Source organism: Mus pahari, chromosome 4, assembly GCF_900095145.1.
Source record: "Mus pahari chromosome 4, PAHARI_EIJ_v1.1, whole genome shotgun sequence".
Classification (NCBI taxonomy): Eukaryota; Metazoa; Chordata; class Mammalia; order Rodentia; family Muridae; genus Mus; species Mus pahari.
In genome coordinates, this window is record NC_034593.1 from 130,702,884 (window position 1) to 130,723,142 (window position 20,259).

Genomic DNA, 20,259 nt, shown 5'->3' on the forward strand with positions numbered 1-20,259 from the left:
ACTCCATTGTGTAAATGTACCACATTTTCTGTATCCATTCCTCTATTGAGGGACATCTGGGTTCAGAATTAGAATATTTTAATGGTGTTTTATTGCATGAGAGCCAAAATCTTAAATAATGACCCTTGTCTTAGCATAAAAAATACTGGACAATATGCTTTTGTGCCCTGTTTAAGAAAAGAGAGGGGACGTGGGTATTGGAGGTAGATGAGTAGTGTAGGCCTTTCTGCCTGCCAGTGTTGCCAAGGGGACACCTTTCTTGATCTATTTTAGAAATAATACCCGAGACTATGATATAGACAAGGTTCAAATCTATGATGGGTCAGCTTACACTCCCATTTGATAGAAATGGTCCAAACCTGTGCCCGAGACCTCTCACACACTCTTGAGAAGAATCCAAGGCCCCTTTAGGATATTGGAAATCTTCTTATCTGCCATTTAGAAATCTGCACTAAGATTCCAAATTATCATTACTGTTTTTCAAAGGATGTTTTTCTCTACAATTCCTGAGCTTATAGCATATTATAACCCAAATGTGTTGCTTTTTAACAAAGTTTCTATGCCTTGGTAATTGCTATTGCCACTTCATTTTTCTTTATTGTTTGTTTATTTAGTTTATTTATCTTAGAGTCAGGGTCTTTATAACCTAGGATGGTCTTAAAGTTGCTATGTGCTGCAGATGACCTTGGATTTGTTATTTCCCTACCTCCACCTCCCATGTGCTGTGATGCACACAGGGGAGGATGAGCAAACCATGCTCAGTCACCCAGGGCTCTCTGCATTCTAGAGAAGCAATCCTTCATTGAGCTGCATCCTCCATTTCCTTTCTACCATCTGTTCTTCAATGACTGCCATTTAAACCTCCAGATTGTTTGCCAACATCTAAGTGTTGATTTATTTCCATAAATCAATGGACTAGGGTTTCATTTATTTTTTGCTTAACAATTCAATAGAAATGACTTAAGTAAAATTATGCTTTGCTTACTTTCCCCACAGTCCACCAAATTAGAAAAGAAACACACTTTTTTTTCTTTATTTTTTTTTAAACGTACAAGCTTACATCAGTAAATAAATGTATGTGGACAATGTGGACAGGAAAAGACCCTGAGTTTAGAGCTGTGAATGTAACCTTGAACCTAAAGCAATACTTACCTTTCTTTAAAAGTAGATATCTCCGTACTGAAATCATCCCCCACTCCCTATGCCCAGGAAGGTTGTCTCAGAGATGAGATCTAGGATACAAAGTGCTCCAAGAAAGATGTGGGGGGAATGGTTTTGAAGTAGGATGATGTGTCAATTAACCAACTTGGTGTATTTGTTAACCAGATGCCGTAAACACTGTAGGGAAAAGGACAAGTGCTACAGACATAAACAATAAAGATTTTATAGTGGGTGTTGAGTCCAAACGTTTATGTTTTATTGTCCAATGGGAAAACTAGCTCTAAAGTCTTCTTGTAAGCATAGGTTCAACACAGTTCTTAAGGTATTATTGAAGGGTACTTTTTTTTTAAAAAATGTGTTTGGCAAGAAGTAAAAATTTCCTTTGCTCCCCTCTTTGCTTACCATTTGCCCAAGCGCTGACACACTTATGACGAAAATGTTTCAGACCCTCGTGCTATGGAAAGTATTAGCTGCCTTGACTCAGCGTGTTCCTTCTCACACTGTTCTTCCACAAATAGCCAGCCGCACTGGAGGAGGATGAGTAAGAAGTACAGAAGGGCTTGCGTGGGTCATGACAAAATAGAAGAGAGAAAAAAAACACACACACTCAGGAGGCAGAGGCAGAAACACACTGCAGGGACAGTTAAGTGGGGTGAGGCAAACAACCTCAGCCTTGAGATGTAACCCCCTGATCTCTGCTGTAAAAAAAAAAAAAAAAAAAAAAACGCTCCAAGAAAATGTGCTCGCCTTCAAAGACAGACACAATGGAGAACAGGAGATAGGAGATGGAAGGAGCGCTTGTAGAGATCAGAAGAGGAGGGGAAGAGGAGATGAAGCCACCACAAAGATGGAGCCATAAGAAAAGAGAAAAGCAGCCAACGTGACTGAAAACAACCTCTCTAGTATGAAAATGAAAATAGTAACCGATGTGTAGGCATAAATTTTCTGCAGCATACTTTTAACAAGGGTTCAACCTCTCCTCTAGTCCACCACCCAGCAGAGGTAGTGGAAGAGAAAGGTTATTAGGACAGGGGGGAAGTGAATCTGTTCAGCAATAGTTCTTGGGGCGCATTTGAGTACATTCCATCTAAGTCAGAAATAGCATTTAAAACCAGACTTCAACATTCAACTTTTTTTCACAATCTTTTAAAAGTATTGAAAGGGCTTGCGAGATGCATCTGGAGGCAAAGGAGCTTGCTGATAGAAAAATGCAAGCTCGATGACTTATTTCTGATCCCCAGAACCTCCATCCTGATGAAAGAGAACATGGAGGCTTAGATTTTTCAAAACCTACTTTTAATAAGGGTTCTTAAATGCTTTAACATCCCTTCTAGCCCACCACCCACCAGAGGCAGTGGAAAGGAAAGGTTAATAGAGTGGAGGATGTGGACCTGTTTAGAAATATTTCTTTGTAGCAAATACAATCTGTGTTGTCAGGTTTTCAGCCGTTTACTTCACAGGAATCAACAGTGGAAGCTCTATTTACTCATAAACAGCATTCATGAATCAGCAACAGCAAGACTTACAAACACCATTCATGAATCAGCAATGGCAGTTCTATCCAGATGAAACTGCAAGGCTCTGCCAATTGGTCCAAATCCTCGTAAGTGTCAAGATGCTGCTGAAACACCACCGGAAGGGTTTTTTGTTTGTTTGTTTGTTTTGTTTTGTTTTGGGTGCATTTCTCTCTATGAAGTCATGAAAAATGATGACCAACAAAGAATGGTAAGGTGTACCAATACCACCCTGCGTAGTCAGTGAAGGCCAGCATTGGCAAAGCATATCAATAGCATCCACTGTCCACAGGGCTACATTTATATCCTTTCCTAGCATCACATGTTCTTCCAAGCATCTAATCTAGCAAAATGCCACATGCCCCTTTTCCAGGCTGCCCCCAGAATAACAGCACATGTCTGTCCTTAGCAAAACATTCTCTCAAGTGTCTGCTTCAGCAAAAAACATCCTCTTTCCAGATATAACATCACAGGATACAACTGAGTCTCCAAAGAAACTAGAAAATTCCACTTCAAGACCTGATTTAACAAAATTGTTCTCTGATCTCCATGTGTGTGCTGTAACATGGGTATCAACCCACACCACACAGACACACACTCATGAGCACATACACATATAAACACACGATAAGAATAAAGATTTGAACTATTACTGTGATGCCAGGTGGCGAATTCAGGACCTTACACATACTTGACAAGTTCGGTGCTACTGAGCTATGCCCTGAGTTCATAGATGAGTTATTTTTTAAATATACTGCCTATAAAAGTGGTTCGATTTTAATTTTTAGTTTCTATTACATTCATATAAAATTTAAAACATACTTTTAATTCTAAAACAGCCTATATCAAATGTGAAAACTATCAGTGTATCTAGGTCAGAAGTCTATTATGGCTCTTTGCAGGTTGATGCTATTCGCAGGAATCTGTTTTTGTTTTTGTTTTTCTGGAGACTCCGGGGAAGAATCTTTTTCCTGATATTTGGGGTTGCTTGTAGAATTCTATTCCTTAAACTGGGAGGTCTAAAGTCTCCTTTCTTGTTAACTATCAAAGTACAAACTACTTCTAGCTTCTGGGGCAGTTACATGATTTTTCTTGGCCTGTGATCTCCTCCGTTTATCTTTAGAAGCAGAGAAGATGGGAAATGTCTTCATATTTCTTTGCATTGTTATGTCTTTTGTGGTTTTAAAACCAGCTTCTCTACTGGAGGTGGACTCTATAAGTTCCCTCTCCCCATTGTTGGGCATTTCACCTAAGGTCCCTCTCTTTGAGTCCTGAGAGTCTCTCACCCGCCACGTCTTTAGTACATTCTAGAGCCCCCCCCGAAAGGTTGCATATTTCTATTAATTCTGCTAGCCCTCAGGGATTCTCTCCTGTTTTCCCCAATACCTGATCACTTTCCCCTCCTCCCCTCCCTCTCCCTTCTTCCATATAGGTTCCTCCCTGCTGTGTCTCCTCCCATGATTGCTTTCCCCTCCCAAGTGGGATTGAAGCATCCTCACTTGGGCTCTTTGGTTTGTTAACTTTCTTGAGTTTTGTGGATTGTATCCTGGGTGCTCTGTACCTTTTTTGCTAATATCTACTTATTCGTGAGTACATACTATTTATGTCCTTTTGGATATGCGTTACCTCACTCAGGATGATATTTTCTAGTTCCATCCATTTGCCTGCAAAACTCATGTCCTCATTCTTAATAACTGAATAATATTACATTGTGTAAATGAACCACATTTTCTGTATCCAGTCTTCTGTTGTGGACATCTGGGTTGTTTCCAGCTCCTGGCTATCAAAAATCAGGCTGCTATAAACATGATGGAACACGTGCTCCTGTGGCATGGTGGAGCATCTTTTGGGTATATGCCCAAGAGTAATGTCTTCAGGTAGATCTCGTTCTAATTTTCTGAGGAACCCCCAGATTGATTTCCAGAGTAGTTGTACTAATTTTCAATCCTACCAGCAATGGAGAAGTGTTCCTCTTTCTCTACATCCTTGCTAACATGTGCTGTCCTTTGAGTTTTTGATCTTAGCCATTCTGCTTGGTGTAAGGTGGAATCTCAGGGTTGTTTTGATTTGCATTTCCCTGATCACTAAGGACTTTGAACATTTATTTAAGTACTTCTCAGCCATTTGAGATTCCTCTATTGGGAATTCTCTGTTTAGCTTTATACCCCATTTTTTTCATTAGGTTGGTTGGTTGAGGGGTTGGGTTGCCATCCCACAGTTGAAAACTCTGACCCAGAATTGCTTCTAAAAGGACTGCAAGGACCAAATTGGAGAATAGACTGAGGGGAAGGAGGACCAGTGACTAGCACAACATGGGAACCTCCAAGGCTTGACACTATTACAGATGCTAAGCTGTGATTACAGACAGGAACTTAGCATGCCAGTCCTCTGAGAAGCTAAAAAAAGTAGCTGATGGAGAGAGACTAACACCCAACCAATGGACTGTAGTGGGGACCCCTGTGGTTAAATTAGGGAAAGGCTAGAAGAAGCTGAGGAGGAGGGAAACCCCACAGGAAGACCAGAAGTCTCAACTAATCTGGGCCCTTGAGGTCTCTCAGACACTGAGCCCCCAACCAGGCAGCACACACCAGCTGGTCTTGGGACCCCAACACATATACAGCAAAGGACTGCCTGGTCTGGCTTCAGTGAGAGAAGAGGAGCCTAACCCCAGAGAAACTTGAGGCCACAGGGAGTAGGGAGTGGGGGGGGATAAGGACATCCTCTTGGAGATGGGGTGGGGGTGGGGGGGAAAGGAGGGATGTAATGAGGAACTGTTGGAAGTGGGATCAGGAAGGGGATAATGACTAGATTGTAAAAGATAAAAGAACAGTAATGAAACAACAACAATAATAAATAAAACAGGTTCTCTTGTTTCAAAGACAGGTGATTATGACTTCCTAGGTTAACCTGAGTAACCCAGCACCATCTCCCCATAGTAAGGTCTATAACCAGTATCTCATCCCCTATGTCCCTTATGACAAGTGAAGATGTATAGCAACAGGAATCTGTATATAGGCATCTTTAGCAGTTGTCATTATTCTGTCTACCATACTGTCAATTCATAATCCTTATATTTCTCATTTTTGAGGTTAATTATTAATAAATGGTAGATATAAAGTGTGCTTTAAATAATTTAAACTGTCAGCATTGTTTAAAATGTTATTTTGTATAACAAATTTGTATTATTCCACACTAAGTATTAATTAGGGTAGTCTATATATGCATCTGAGAAAATGCTTAGCTTATGTTAATAAAGGAACAGTGGGTTGATGGTTCCCAGAGCACTGTGGTAGCTGCAAGGCCAAGAAGGACCTAGATGATTTCTACTGTGAGATCACAAGCAAGACACAAAAACTGGACACCTGTTGCTGTCCCCTAAGATCATAAATCATAATCTTGAGGAATTAAAAAATAAGCTTATCTGTTTTTTTTTTTTTTTTTTTTTTTTTTTTTTTTTTTTTTTTTTTTTTTTTTGCAAAGAGTTTGAACTTACTAGGTTTGTAGGAAAAATTCTTGATCTTTAACAAAATTAACTGGACTCAATAAGAACTAGCAAAGGGATTCAAGGAAACAAAACTAATTGCACTTGACCCAAACATGGCTCAGCAGGTAACTGCACTTGCTGTGTCAGTCTGATGATCTAAGCTTGTTCCGAAAACCCATGTAAAGACAGATGGTAAGGATCAATCCCACATGCATGCTGTGACATGATACATGACCACACACATATCATAGGACACATAGCAATGATAATAGTAACTTATTATCATTGTTATGAATAGAGATTTTAGGAAGATGGTAGCTGGCCAAAGGGTATTACCCCCTAAAAGCCTGCGGCTTGCTGCTGTCCATTTTCCATTTTGTATTTATTACTTATGACTATAGTTTAATTGTCATTCTGTGTTCATATCACAAACAAGATGGGCATGTTGAAGTTAAAGACCAAACTTTTTTTCCTTGACTTTGTAAGTATTCATGCTGTGCAAAGTGTGAGACAAAGTGCCATGCTCAGCTCAAGAAACCCATGTCCAAGCTCCTGAGTGCTGTTTGCAACCTAGGGCTCAACAGTGATACCGAGAGCCAACGCTAAGCTGTCCATTGTACAAACTTCTCTCTTTTCTCAGCTTTCGGTTCCTCCAGCCCTGAGTGACTGAGGAGCCTTGAACTTGCCCATTGGTAATCCAAGGCTATGTGGCCTTTTTCACTTTAGTCTTTGTGCCTTTGGGAGAAACTTAAGGATAAGATCGCTCACCTCCATGCCGTTTCCTGTAGGATCTTTGCCTCTCATGTTCTGGCTGCTTTGCTCCTGTCTGGTACCTTCAACCCACTCATGTTATTTATCGTATCTCGCTTTTATAGGATCTCTCAGAAGAGGGGATAATTTGATGCAATCTACTCTGTCATGGTCGGCACTGGAATTTATCAGTAATGATTTTATTATTTAATTTTTTGTTTCTATTTTACATTTGCTTTATTTTAAACTGTCTGCAAGCTGTGTGTGTGTGCATATTATGTGTGTGCATACTCTCTCTCTCTCTGTGTATTTGCTGAAGTCAGAGAATAGCTTTTAGGAGTTAGTTCTCTTGCCCCAGTGTGGTTGAATTTAGGTCATAAGGCTTGGCAGCAAGTATCCTTACATGCTGAGTCATTTCATTGTCCCAAATTGTTTTAAATTTTAAAATTATTTTTTGTGTATGAGTGTTGTGTCTGCATGCATTTTTAAGCCCAGTGCCCTCACAGGCCAGGCTGTGTTCTATGGGGGTCTATGGATGGCTGTCTCCGGATGCAAAGGGCAAGCACCTGGTAGATGTTTATTGCCTGCTTGCCCTTACCTTGCCAGCACATCCATCCATTCACTGGCACTGGAGCCCACTTCTCTGGGATTCTAGCACATACAGAAGATAAGCTGAGACACCCAGCCTTGGGAGATTGAGCAATGACTAGATTCTTGGATTCACCATACACAGCTAGCCATTGTTGGATCATTAGTGTGAGTCATTCCAATAAATCACACTCACACACACACACACACACACACACACACACACACACACACACAGAGCATATCTGAGCCCTGCTTGGAGATGCTAGAAAAAAATGGAATTATCTTTTTAGTGTTTCCTCCCAATAGAATAGAAATGTCAGTTGTCAAGCTATATTTTTAAATGCTTGATGGATTTTGAATAGGCTAACATTATACTGAAGATATCAACTTCTTTACTGTAACTTTAGAGTAAGAGAAAGCTCAATTGTCTTGTAAAGGAAGAGGAGTATAAAGGTAAGACTTTAATCTTCTTGTTGGTCATTTATTGGGTAAGCAATTTGAATCTAAATTTTGTTTTTTTCCTCCACAATAAAATTTGCTAAAATTACTGTCTTCCCCCAAGAAAGACATTACAATTAAATAGTTGTATAGAATGATGTTCAGGTGGGTCTATTAGATGTCTAGACGAAAATGTAACATATCTTCAGTGCCATGCATGTGACTTTACAAATTCCTTTCTCTCTTGACTTTTGTGCATTGTATTTCATAGATTCGTAACATCAAGGGAAGGCATATCATCTTTGTGGCTTAATGCAGAACAATTTTTTAAGAATTACGTATTAAACATTTTTCAATAGCATAAATTAAATGATTGGATTGAATAAAGACTGGATTGAGGAAGTGTTCACATTAGCCTTCTCTCTTTCTTCTCTGCTCACAAATCCTGAACTCTTTAGTATGCACCAGAATGTAAATTCTTTTAGAATGTTCTAGCTGATTAAATGAAGATTTCCCTGTGTATTGTTCTTTGTGAAACTTTTAATCCACTTTTCCTTTGATGGGAATGGGCATAAAATATGATTTCAGATCCATATGATTTCTCTTTATTAAGTAACAATAGCTCTTGCTTTAATTAAATTACAATTTTTAAACCCTAAAACTTTTCTGAATTGCGGAATCATTCACTAATCCTTAATTTTTATAGTTGTCATGGATACGAAGACTCTCAAGAGGGAAAATTCAAATGATTTGGAGAAACTTTGACATTTTTGAAAGTTATACTATACCTTTTCAGTTGGCTCTAGGAGTAGACCTTATTAGGAGTACAGTGTGTGTTTTTAAGGGTTGAATCCCATCACCTGTTCCTGACCTGTCCCCAATGACATGTGAACCATGACATGATGGCAGTAACTAACAAAAAATTGAAATGTGACTTTTATTAATAGCTAGAATGTGCACATTACATCCAAGCACAGGCCTTGCCAGTCGGATAACGCTTTCTCTAAGAGTTAGATCTAGCAACCTAGGGGGATAATCCAGCTCTGGAATCTAGAATGTTTGGAAAGAAGTCAAGATCTTCCTGTATCAAGTTGAGGTCTCCAGGAAATACACTCTAGGCAATTACAGCTTAGTGTGCAAAGCAATTATTAATGGGTGCCCATAGAGTCCACAAGTTAAAGCTGGTGGTGCAGGTAAGTAAGAGCAGAAAGAAGACATTATGCTATGATATACTCACAGTAACAATCTTGGCTAAATGCACAGAGAGTTTGGGGCCCGGTATGGACCTTCAGAGTTTTCCTGAGTTCAGACAACATTGCCAGAATTTCCTGTTTCTGGGTCAACTCCTCACTTCCTGTGAGTTAGTTTTCCTACAAAGTTAGGGATTAGAGATAGCACTCTATAAACAAGAGAGTGCTAGTATTGAAGGCCATTGGCTGGTGGCAACTCTCATAGTTGGATTCCTTTACTGAAGGATGTCTGAGTAGTGATTAGTCAATCATGTCCTCTAAGAGTCCACATGGACATAATTGGCTCCACTGTTTCATGGAATTTGTACTTGTAAACTGGAGGACAGATCCTGAATAGCTCTCCCATTGTCTGGGCAAAGGAAGAGCACAAAGGACCCAGAGATTGAATGTATTCCTTAGTGTGACTGGCTCTGGACCTCAACATTTCAGTTACAAGGCCAGCCCCAGTTATACCCATTACAAGAATTCTTACAGAACAGACAGACAGTCATGCCTGTTTAGTCTCCTGTTCAGCTTTCTCCTATAAACAGAGGCAGTACAACAAGAGGAAATAAGACTGTCCCATGATAACTCTGCCCAATCCTGCTACACTCATAAACCCTTTCCATTTGCCTGGCCTTATTAGGTCTGAAAATTAGCTATTTTAAAACTTAAAATGAGTTTTTTAAAACAAATCATTTAGAAATTAATCCTTATATGCTATTTTAGAGAATGCCATGAATGCATATATATATACATATATATATGTATATACATATATATATATATATATACATATATATATATATATATATATACACACACACACACACATATGTGTGTGTGTGTTTATATGCATGTGTGTGTGTGTAATCTTTAAACATAGGAAGTAATGGTATTGCATTATAGCATCATTGACTTCTGAGAATGAAGAAATTCCATGAAGTCATTCTCTAAAGGGTGACATCCACCTTTAATCATTTAAGTGACAGTTACAATGGGACTTCAGCTAGACCTTATTATAAACTTTATTGTTGATATTATTTTGTTTCCACATTGGAGTGAATGTCTATGCCTTCTAGTTTGTGTCTATTTTCTAAATTTGGTGTTATTCAGAAATACAGAACTGAAGTTTGTGGTAAAGAATATAGACAGTGATAATAGATTAGGTGGATGATCTTTTTCCTTCCCTTCCTTCCTCCCCCTCCCTCCATCCTGCTCTCCATCCCCCCTCTGTCCCTCCCTCCGTCCCTTGCTTGCTTTCCTCCTTACTTCTTTCCTTTCTTTTGTGCAGAACGCAGTTGCCCTCTGCCTTTTGTTGCAGAGATCAGTGTTTCCATTTAAGTACGCTTCAAACTAATAGAAAATTATACTGGAAGTATTTTAAAGCTGTCTTTAAATACATCCACCCAAATATAGCCTTTAGATATTACTATTAAGGGTATGGTTTTCATTTCTTCAGGCCAAATCTGGGCTATTGTATTTTTAAAAAAAGAATCATTGTACAACCAGAGCATTTCTAAATGTGACAGAGTTCTGGTATATATATCTGTGCCATTTCATTAACTATGAAATCATTAATGTCATTAGAATTCTGAGAAGTCAATGATGCTATACTGCAATAATACCATTAATTCCTATGTTTACAGTTTATACACACACACACATATGTATGTGTATGTGTATGTACATGTGTATGTGTATATGTATATGTCCTTTATGACATTGTTGAATATTTGTGACTTGGTCAGGGTGTCCTTTTCTGTCATATTTTATCAAATGTTCATTTTGAGCCAATGTGAGGACAACCACCGAGCTGGTCATTAGTAGATTAGTCGTCACTACAAAGCCCTGTACTGGGGACGAGCTTGTTTTTACTTGCAGGAAGAGAGTTCCTCTTGGAGAGCAATTACATCTGATTGACATGTTTTCATGTGCCTCCAGCCCCGGCGTGTTTTCTTTCCCTTGCTCACTAAACAGGCCCAGATCAAGGACTTGGATTTTACTTCTTTTTTTTTCTCCTGTTTCACTGCTATTAACTAAAATCAGGATACCAGAGACACCAGAGAAAAACTTAGAAATCCTGTAAAGTGAGACTTAAAAGAAATGATAAAATATGTATAAAGAGTTGTGCATTTTGTTGCGGTAGGTTGCTAGACTGATTCCAGAGTAGAGGTGCTGAAAGTCAGTTGAAAGGCAAGAAAATGACAGAGTTGGATGTTCTAATAAAGGGAGCAATTTGTATTTTGTGTGCAAATGTAGCTAATGCCTCATTCCTCTAAAGGATTCATAGTGTGGTGTTACTAGGAAAGAAAAGCTGGGCTGGAAGCTTACATCCTTCTCTCAGATTTGCTTCTAAATTATATATAATCTTGAACAAGGTACTTTACTTTTATGGATATTTTTTAACAAACAAAAGAGAATAAAGGTGACATCTACACATTCTTTAAACTCACTTTATTATGGCACAGAAGGAGAAAAAAAATATGTGGATGGTACCTTATAAGTACCATAAGTCAAACACATTACACCAAACCCTGACCCACTGAAGCAGAAATGATACCTCCGTCCTGCAATATTCTCAGGCTATCAGCTTCCTCAGGATCTGAGACTTGTCTGACCAGGTTTCTAAGCCCAAAGATGGCACCTTACCTCCATACAATAGAAGCTCTCAGAAATACTGCAGAAATGAATGAGTGGGGCCAGGAAAGATGGCTCCGCAGAGAGGGGCATTGCTAGGGTTCCAGAGCTCTTGAGTTCCGTTCCAGGGGATCTGACACCATCTTCTGGCCTGTGTGGACACTCGTCCATGTGGCATACTCTCACTTACACATATATACACACATAGAAGCTAATTAGGAGAAAGAAATGAGTGATTGAGTAAGTTTACCAATTATGCCTTTGTTTGTTGAGCTCATGCTTCTACTTGATTATTATGTCAAAGCATAGCACATTGCCCTCAATAAATACTTAAGGATATGGGACTTAGATATTCCATGGCTCCCGATGATCCGTGTTGGACAGACCATGGCTTCTCATTTTCAGCTTGTCTTTTCAGGGCAACCTCCAGAGCAGAAGATGCTAGTGTGAGGGAGGAGCCACTTCCTGGCTTTCTGGTCCTGTATTCATCCTGTCTCCCCCTCCCTTTCATTCTCTACATCTTATATTGAGGATTACAATGGGAGGGGCTATCTGAAAGTATTTTAGTCTCTTCAAGACAGACTCTCAAACAGGAATTGTTTATATTGTACCTTGCATGCCATGCCATATGGTGATAGTGAAAAACTCTAGAGACCACCCACACCCAGAAAAATAAAAGTGAGTAATTGTTTATTGGGTACCACAAGGCAACAGTTTTAGATCTTCTCATCTCTGGAGAATGTTCAGTCTGCTGAGAGAGGTAGAACAGTAGGCACAGGGCTTTGTAGATTCCATCCCCTGCCCCACCCCCAATATAACAGAGCACTCAAATTGTTCATCCTCAGAGTAATACTGATAGCAGTAATGAATCCTGCATTCTTCCTTCTTATCTCGACAATCACTATTTTCTTTTTCTTAGCCACAGCTGTAGCCAGGAGCCATGATAACCAGGACAATTCCTATGATAAAGCCCTGTTGTGGCTTTGATACTAGAATGATCTTTGCCATTGCTTTATGAGAACAACACACTGAATCTGCTTATGTTTTTAGGATGTAGTTACCATCTGAGCTCCAGATGTCAACATGGGTCTGTTTTGGGTTCCTATGCTCATGTGTCTCCGCAGGGTTAATTTAAAAAGACTGACTCTGTTATCTGCTTCTCAGCATAGCTGGCAGAGTGATTAGCAGGTATGTGGGCTGATTAATGTTTCAGTGTTTTTACCACGCCTTTAGGGAGAGCCGAATGTTGCATCCTGGCTCTGAACACCAGGAAATTGGGCTGGCTCGTTTTTCTTCCTAAATTACCTTTACAAATTTTACTCCACTTTGAGTTTCTGTTTCACAGAAAGTTCAGGATTTTGTAGTTGTAGTGGCATATTATAACAAGATAACCCTCTTCTCACATTAGCAAGCATGTATCAGATGGCTACCATATGTACATGTACTTAGAAAGACGTCGAATGTACCTGCTGTGAGGCATTCCTGGCTTTATGGGAAGACATGTGCATTTTCTTCAGGAGCTCATGTCTCGTGGAGAGTTAAGCCAGAACTCTTAACTGTGCTAATCGGAAATATGATCATACAAAGAGCCATGACACAACCAAGTACTGTGAGGAAAGAGTATGATTCGGGTCATCACTGTCTGATCGACAGCCAAGACCCAACAGATATGCTGGCTTTTGTAGTTATTCCCACCCAGGGTTTTGTGGAGTAACAGTCAAACCATACTTCAGACAGTAAGATTTTCTTCACCAAGGAGGAGGAAACAGCATGGGACCAAAAGCATGTGTGCTTTTGAGTCACTCGTGTAATAGGATGTGAGGGGAGGTGGGTGTACCATATGAGTGCTCATGGCATGGAGAGATGCTGAGCCAAATGGACTTAAAATAATCAGTAACCAGAGACTGCCATTAGTGCCTCTTTCTCCAGGTTTTACATCCCAAAGATTACCCGATGGAGACAAAAAGCAAACAAAATGAAAAGTCGACCCTTAACCTATTTAAGAGTATTTCTGCTCACGCAGTTAACAACTGAACCAGGATTCGGAACACGAAACTCATGAAACTGCCATGCACTGCTCTGTCAGCGTTTTGTTGCAGTTTGGTCAGTAGTTTTGGTTTCTCCTAAAAAGAGCTGGAAATTAGATAATACTGGGCTCACATATAAGCATGACAGCATTCTGCAAGGAATCTCGATGACCTGCATTGACTGACATCCCACTAGACACACACATAGCTACTTGTCCTCCTTGGTCCTGTCAGCTTCTGCTTGTCCCACCATGGTCCTGTGGCACTGGAACTGATCTTGGGTGTGGCCTATGAACTGTTGTTGATCTTAGTGGCTATGTGTCAATGTGTGTGAAGTCTCTATGAAACAGAGATTAACTTTTTCTCTTTACTAGACTTTTCCTTGACTTTGATTTTTGTGTGCCATAGTTTTATAAAATTATTTGAATGAACTTTTCCAGTTGTTTTGTATCATTGCATTGAAACTATTCAAAACAGTGCCAGTTCTGTCCCGTGCTCCTTAGAAGTCAGTCACTAGAGAGTTTCAGATTTTTCCAAGTACCTAGGTATACTGGCTATCTTACAACAAATTAATCTATTCCATTTATACTACACAGGTATTTCCGAACTGGCAGTTTTAGCACATGTGCACCAGTGTAAGCCAATCAGATCTTTATGGTATCATTAGCCTATAACATTCTAGTTCTTATGATTAATGTTCCAGTCTAGACCTCATAAAACTCACTGTTTTAATTCATCTTAAGACACCTTCCCTAACAAGCCCTCCATAGGCCTAAAGAGATGACTCTAATAAGCATATGCATTTAGATGCTATCTTCATTCTTAAAAATGCAATGAGCAAGCAGTTAATTAACTTATTATAATGCCATAAATCCCGGCACTAGCCATGACCAGATCCTCCCCCACCTTTACCAAGAGCATTTTCATTTATGATGAATTATCCCCTGGGTCCTTGAGGCAGAGTTGGGTGGCCATGCAGAACTCCGGGTCAGACACAATAACACAATCCACATTGCTCAGTAATGACAAGGCTTCTACTCCCACCCCTTGCCTTCCTCTGCTTGGGCGCCTTCATGCCTCAGTGAGATCAGCAGACTCTGATGACAAAATGAGGGCGTTACTCCCTGCCAGACTCCACTTCTCTGGAAAGTAACCCTTATGATGATTTGTATGTGGGTAGATGACCCAGGAAGGAGTCCTATTTCCTCTGATAATTAAAGCTGATGCTTTGAATGCAAACTGAAGTCTGAGAGATTTGCTGATTTTTTTTTTTTTTTATTTTCGAGATGCTTTTCACATAAAATACATACAATCAGAAGCTGCCCCTGGTGGCACTTAAATTTTAATTTCTTTTTAACCTTCCCCTATGCAAATCAATGTACTCAACTCTTATTAAATACTAGCTACTAAAAACATTTGGATCTTCATGGATGGTAAGAATTCTACTGGTAAGAATTCTACTGAAATTGCCCCCAAATTTCTAACATGTGATTCACTAGGCTTATTTTAAGAAACCCAAGTCTTTAAAAAATATTATTTTGTTATGAATTAATGTTCCCTTTACTTTCTCTTGCCATGGCAAATACCATGATCAAAAGGAACTTGGAGGATGAAAGGGTTGATTTCAGCATGTATGCCACAGGCCATTGTTGAGGAAAGTCACGTAGGAACTCAAGTGAGAACTTAAAGCAGAACCCATGAAAGATTGGTGCTTGCTGGTTCACTCAGGAGAGTTTTCTTATACAACCCTAAACTCCTGCCTAGGGAATGGTGCCACCCACAATTAAATGACCCCCACCATATAAACTTGTAATCAACATAATCTGCACAGATGTTCCCATAGGCTAATCTGTATAGATAGTTTGTCAGTTCAGACTCCCTTCTCAGATGAATCTAGGCAATGTCAAGTTGACAATTAAAGTTCTCTAGAACTGTTAAGGTATGCCTCTCTCTTTTTAAAAAGATGCATTGAGCTCTAGTGTTTAGTACCCCAGGCTGTATTCTCACTTGGAGATAAGTTGATTAAATTGCAGTTAGTGAAGTTGAAGTTGCAATACAGTTGGTTTCTAATAAACAACATCACCGGTTCCTGGCACTTGACTCTGAATAAGTCACTGCACTTCTGTGAGCATCAGCTTTTTGTCCATAAAATAAATACCGTTTATGCTTTGAAGCGATGAGATGATATTTAAATGCATTTAACAAGCACTCTTTTGATTTGGTCCACCACTCAATTTTCAAGGCTACTATTAAGTCAAATATGATAAAGAAGGTAAATTGGTTTCCTTCTGCAAATCTTCTTCTACACAAAATAGCACTTATTTAGAATTTTAACAAGCTACATTATAAATACACATGATCTAGTTTACATATTGAAATAGTCATATGAACAGGGCAGATTTCATTATTATATTTTTAGTAAAGATGAGGTAACAGAGGCTGTCAGTGACAAGAAGCCAGCTAATTGACTCATTCAAGGTTAGAGCACTTCCTGGTTCTCTGGAGTCAAAATGCTTCAGTTCTACGTCCAGGCTTTCCACTCCACTCTACCCAGAGTCACAGGATGCTGCAAGGAGTAAGGCTTGGTAGAACTTTCCAGAATTAAATGGAAGTGACTTCACCTTAGTCATGCATCACATGATATCTGTGACCAAGAGTTTAATATATTTCAGCAGGATGATTACTTTTGAATCTTTTGATTTATCTAGCAATTAAATCATTCTTTTCAATTTGGCAAGTAAACCTACCAATACAATTATTTTAAAATATATTATTATATTACTGTTTTAATTCATTTAAACAACACATATATTTTGTAAAAAGTAAGTTATATGAATGGTATACACACACACACACACACACACACACACACACACAAACATATCTTGGGCTAGTAAAGATTTTCTAAATCTTTCTCTGAAAGTCACACTACTTAGAAATAAGCAATAAGAATCAGCAGCTGTTTGGTACATTTCTTTCCAGCCACTTTTACTTAAAACAGCACAATAACAGAAGCTGTGGTCTGTATATTTTCTAACCTTATTTCCCCACATAACATAAAAAGTCATGAACTTTTTTTCTGGCCCATAAATAAAACCCTTGATTATCTTAGTGGCTACATATCTTAGTGGCTAGATTTTATGGGTTTCCTATTCATTTAGCTTTGCCTCACCTTTGGTCATTTATATTATTTAGAAAATTAAACATTGCTGTAAATTTTACTGTAAACATTCCAAATAAACATTTTTACATACTTTTTGTTAATCCTAAGGAGAATTGTTGGGAAAATAAGTGTCTATGTGTTCTCTGTTCAGTCCCTTTCTTAAAAAGTCCAAGTTTCTTGGCAAGCCTGCAAGGTATCTCAAAACCTATCTGCAGCCCATTTCTCTTCCAGATTTATATCCCCACGATGAGCCTTCATTGTACGAGCTCACTTCTTTGTTTCAATGCCTAATCTCCTTTCAAAGCCTGTACTAGTTCTACATCTAGGGTGGGCACCTCTATGTTTTCTAATTATCCTAGAATGTCCAAACCACATATTAACCCTTCTCTCCTCTCTGTCTCTTATTCTCAAGTTTTTCGTGAGCAAAATTGTTTTCTCCTTTGAACCTCCTTACTTCATTGAAGGCTTAGATCATGGTGTTTCTTGAAATCCTTCCCCTGTCTTGGTTAGTCAGTCATGCAATTCCCAGCAGACATGTCCTGAATGTAAGACTATGTGCTCTGTGAGCAGGACAGTCTTAGGTGATCTCGTGTGACTTATCTTCTTATGTATTTTAGGCATATGGTCATGATAAAGCTTATCATGATAGTGAGAAAACTAGAAGTAACTATGTGCTTTGCAGGGAATTTGTTAACTAAATTAAATTTATTCTCACAATAGAATAAAATTGTTATTGTTTATTACTGAATAGCCTGGATAATTGATGTCAGAACACCATAGTAGACAGGGTAAAAATAATTAATGAATCTTTTTCTTTCTTTTAAAAAATATTTATATATTTTTATTTTATGTGTATAAGTGTTTTCCCTGCATGAACATATATGCACCTTATGAATGCCTGATGCCTTCAGTCATAAGAGGTCATTGTATGCCCAGGAGCTGGAGTTAGACGCAGTTGTAGGCCACAATATGGTTGCCAAGAACTGAAAGTGGGTCCCCTACAGGAGCTGTGAAATGCTCTTAACCCCTGACCCACTGCTGTAGCCACAATAAATCCTTTTAATCTCCTCAGTCAATAATGAGAAATCATGATTGGTTGCTTGGAGTATGTGCTGAAAACAATGAGGAATATTCTCTGTAACTGTCAATTGTAGGGTTGGGAGCAAAATAATTTGTCCTATCTGCATTTCAGAGATGGATCTGTAGCACTAGGTTTCTATATAGGAGGAGACAGATATAACAAAATTGAGGTGAGTGATATGCCTGTGTAAAACCTTAGGGGTCTTGGTGATTGTGCAGAACACCCTGAATGTGTTCACTGTTCACTTTGGGGTGATGAAGAATAGGTAATTACAATAGCATCTCTCTTGTTCATGGTCCATTGTTTCTGAACATCCTTCCATGCATTCTTCAGTAGGCTCAGAAGTTTGATGGTTTTATGTATTTGATTGACAGTATCATTCCACCATGTTCTGCCATGTTGTGATACCCTGCCTTACATTTCCATTTTTCTTCTCTTGCCAGAGATTACTGGCCTTTCATTGACCATTACTTACAGGTACTAATATGCATTGACAGATAAACAATTAGCTTTTTTCCCCAGGTATTTTGGGTAAAGCTGTTAAGAAAATTCTTTATATTTTTTTAAAGTTACATGTATGTGTATACCTGCATGGGTTTATACACACAAAACAAATGCATTTATTTACTTGTAGAGGCCAGAAGAGAACAACAGCCTCTGGAACTACAGTTATATGCAGCCACCAGTTATTTAACATGGGATTTGAACCTGGGTCCTCTGCAAAAGCAGTGAGTAGTTTTAACTGCTGAGCTCTCTCTCTTCAGCCCCAAGAACATTCTTGAATCTGCACATTTTGATGCTTATTTCTCTTGGCCTGATAGGATGCTTGTCAACAGAATATCCACACTTCACAGTTTGACAGAGCCAGTCTTGGGCTATGGGTGTCATGCTGGCACGCTTCTTAGCAGACCTTCTTTCACCTGGCTATGGAAGTTAGCCAATGGAATAAATTGATTTATGGTAAGACTGCAGATACTTGTGAGCTGGGGGCGGGGAGAGCTTTTCAAATTGGCTTGAATAACTAAATGAAACTAAACTTCTCTGATATGTCCCTTAAGTCAGAAAGAAATAGCAAAATAATTGTCATGGCTGGGAACCAGGCTTTCATTCCCATGTAGGGAAAGGGAGCTATGGGTCAGAAGGGGATAAAAGGTATTTTTAATGTGGAAATACATCTTATTAAAACAGCACGTTTAATCATTTAAATTAAACCATACTGCACCATAATGGAACAGTAACTACTCTGCTCTTTGGAGAAATTCTATTGATTTAAGATTATTAAAAAAGTTTAGGAGACTCATGACTGTTTTTGGAATTCCTTGTCATTTGTTAGCATAAAACAATAATTATCAAATTATGTGGTATTCTTAGGAACAACCCTTCAGAGCCCTGGAAACAGAATAGCTCCATTGTATCAATAGACTGGATGTGTGGCTTAGTTTTAATTGCACTTAGGAGAACCTGTTTGTTTTTAACATTTGAAAGCAGGTCTAAATTGTGTCCAGTGGGGACACTTAGAGTAGCAGGCTTTGGCACCTGCCTCAGGTAAGAAAACTTTTTGTTTATTTCATTAGTGGCTGATGGTTTGATAGAGTGTGGCTTTCTACTTACTGCATAGAGAGCTGCCAGCCATTCCTGCCGGGAGAAGCCAGGCTAGGACAAGCCCTGAGTTTGGAAGGAAGGTTTTATGCCTTATATGGCTGATCTCCCATGCGCATAAAAGAAGCACTTCACACTGTAGCTGGATGTAATTGGTATTTCACTCAATGCAAACGTATGCCAGCATGCTTTCTGGCTCAGATAAAGCATTGCCTCTCTCTCCAATGCAGAGTCCAAGTTCACGTGACCATAGAGCACGGAGGGCTGGAATAGTTGAGAACTGCACATCTGTGTACAAATCAAAAGGGAATCCATGGCATGCATTTACCAATCCCTGAAGCTTTTGTTACACTGAACACACTACCAGGGAGCTACCCCTGAATGTTCTCTAAGTATGAGGTAAGACTACTTAAACAAGTACTGTCACTCTGATGTAGAGTCAGACTTTTCTTGTTTTTTTTTTTTTTTTTTTTTTTTTTTTTTTTGGTTTAAACCAAAAAATGTACCTCCCATTCTCCTGGTGCTGAGAGATGAGAAGAGACAATAGACCTGGTCTTTTCTAAAGAGGAGGCTTGGGTATGC

The 20,259-nt window shown here is 39.0% G+C and overlaps 1 long non-coding RNA gene across 1 annotated transcript; it reads left to right on the forward strand.

The window, feature by feature from the left end:
* Positions 1-18,718: 18,718 nt before the first annotated feature.
* On the forward strand, positions 18,719-19,983 carry LOC115063855. The gene is made up of 3 exons (XR_003843726.1): positions 18,719-18,806; positions 18,900-19,038; positions 19,908-19,983. It is a non-coding gene; the product is annotated as an uncharacterized LOC115063855 (long non-coding RNA).
* Positions 19,984-20,259: the final 276 nt, after the last annotated feature.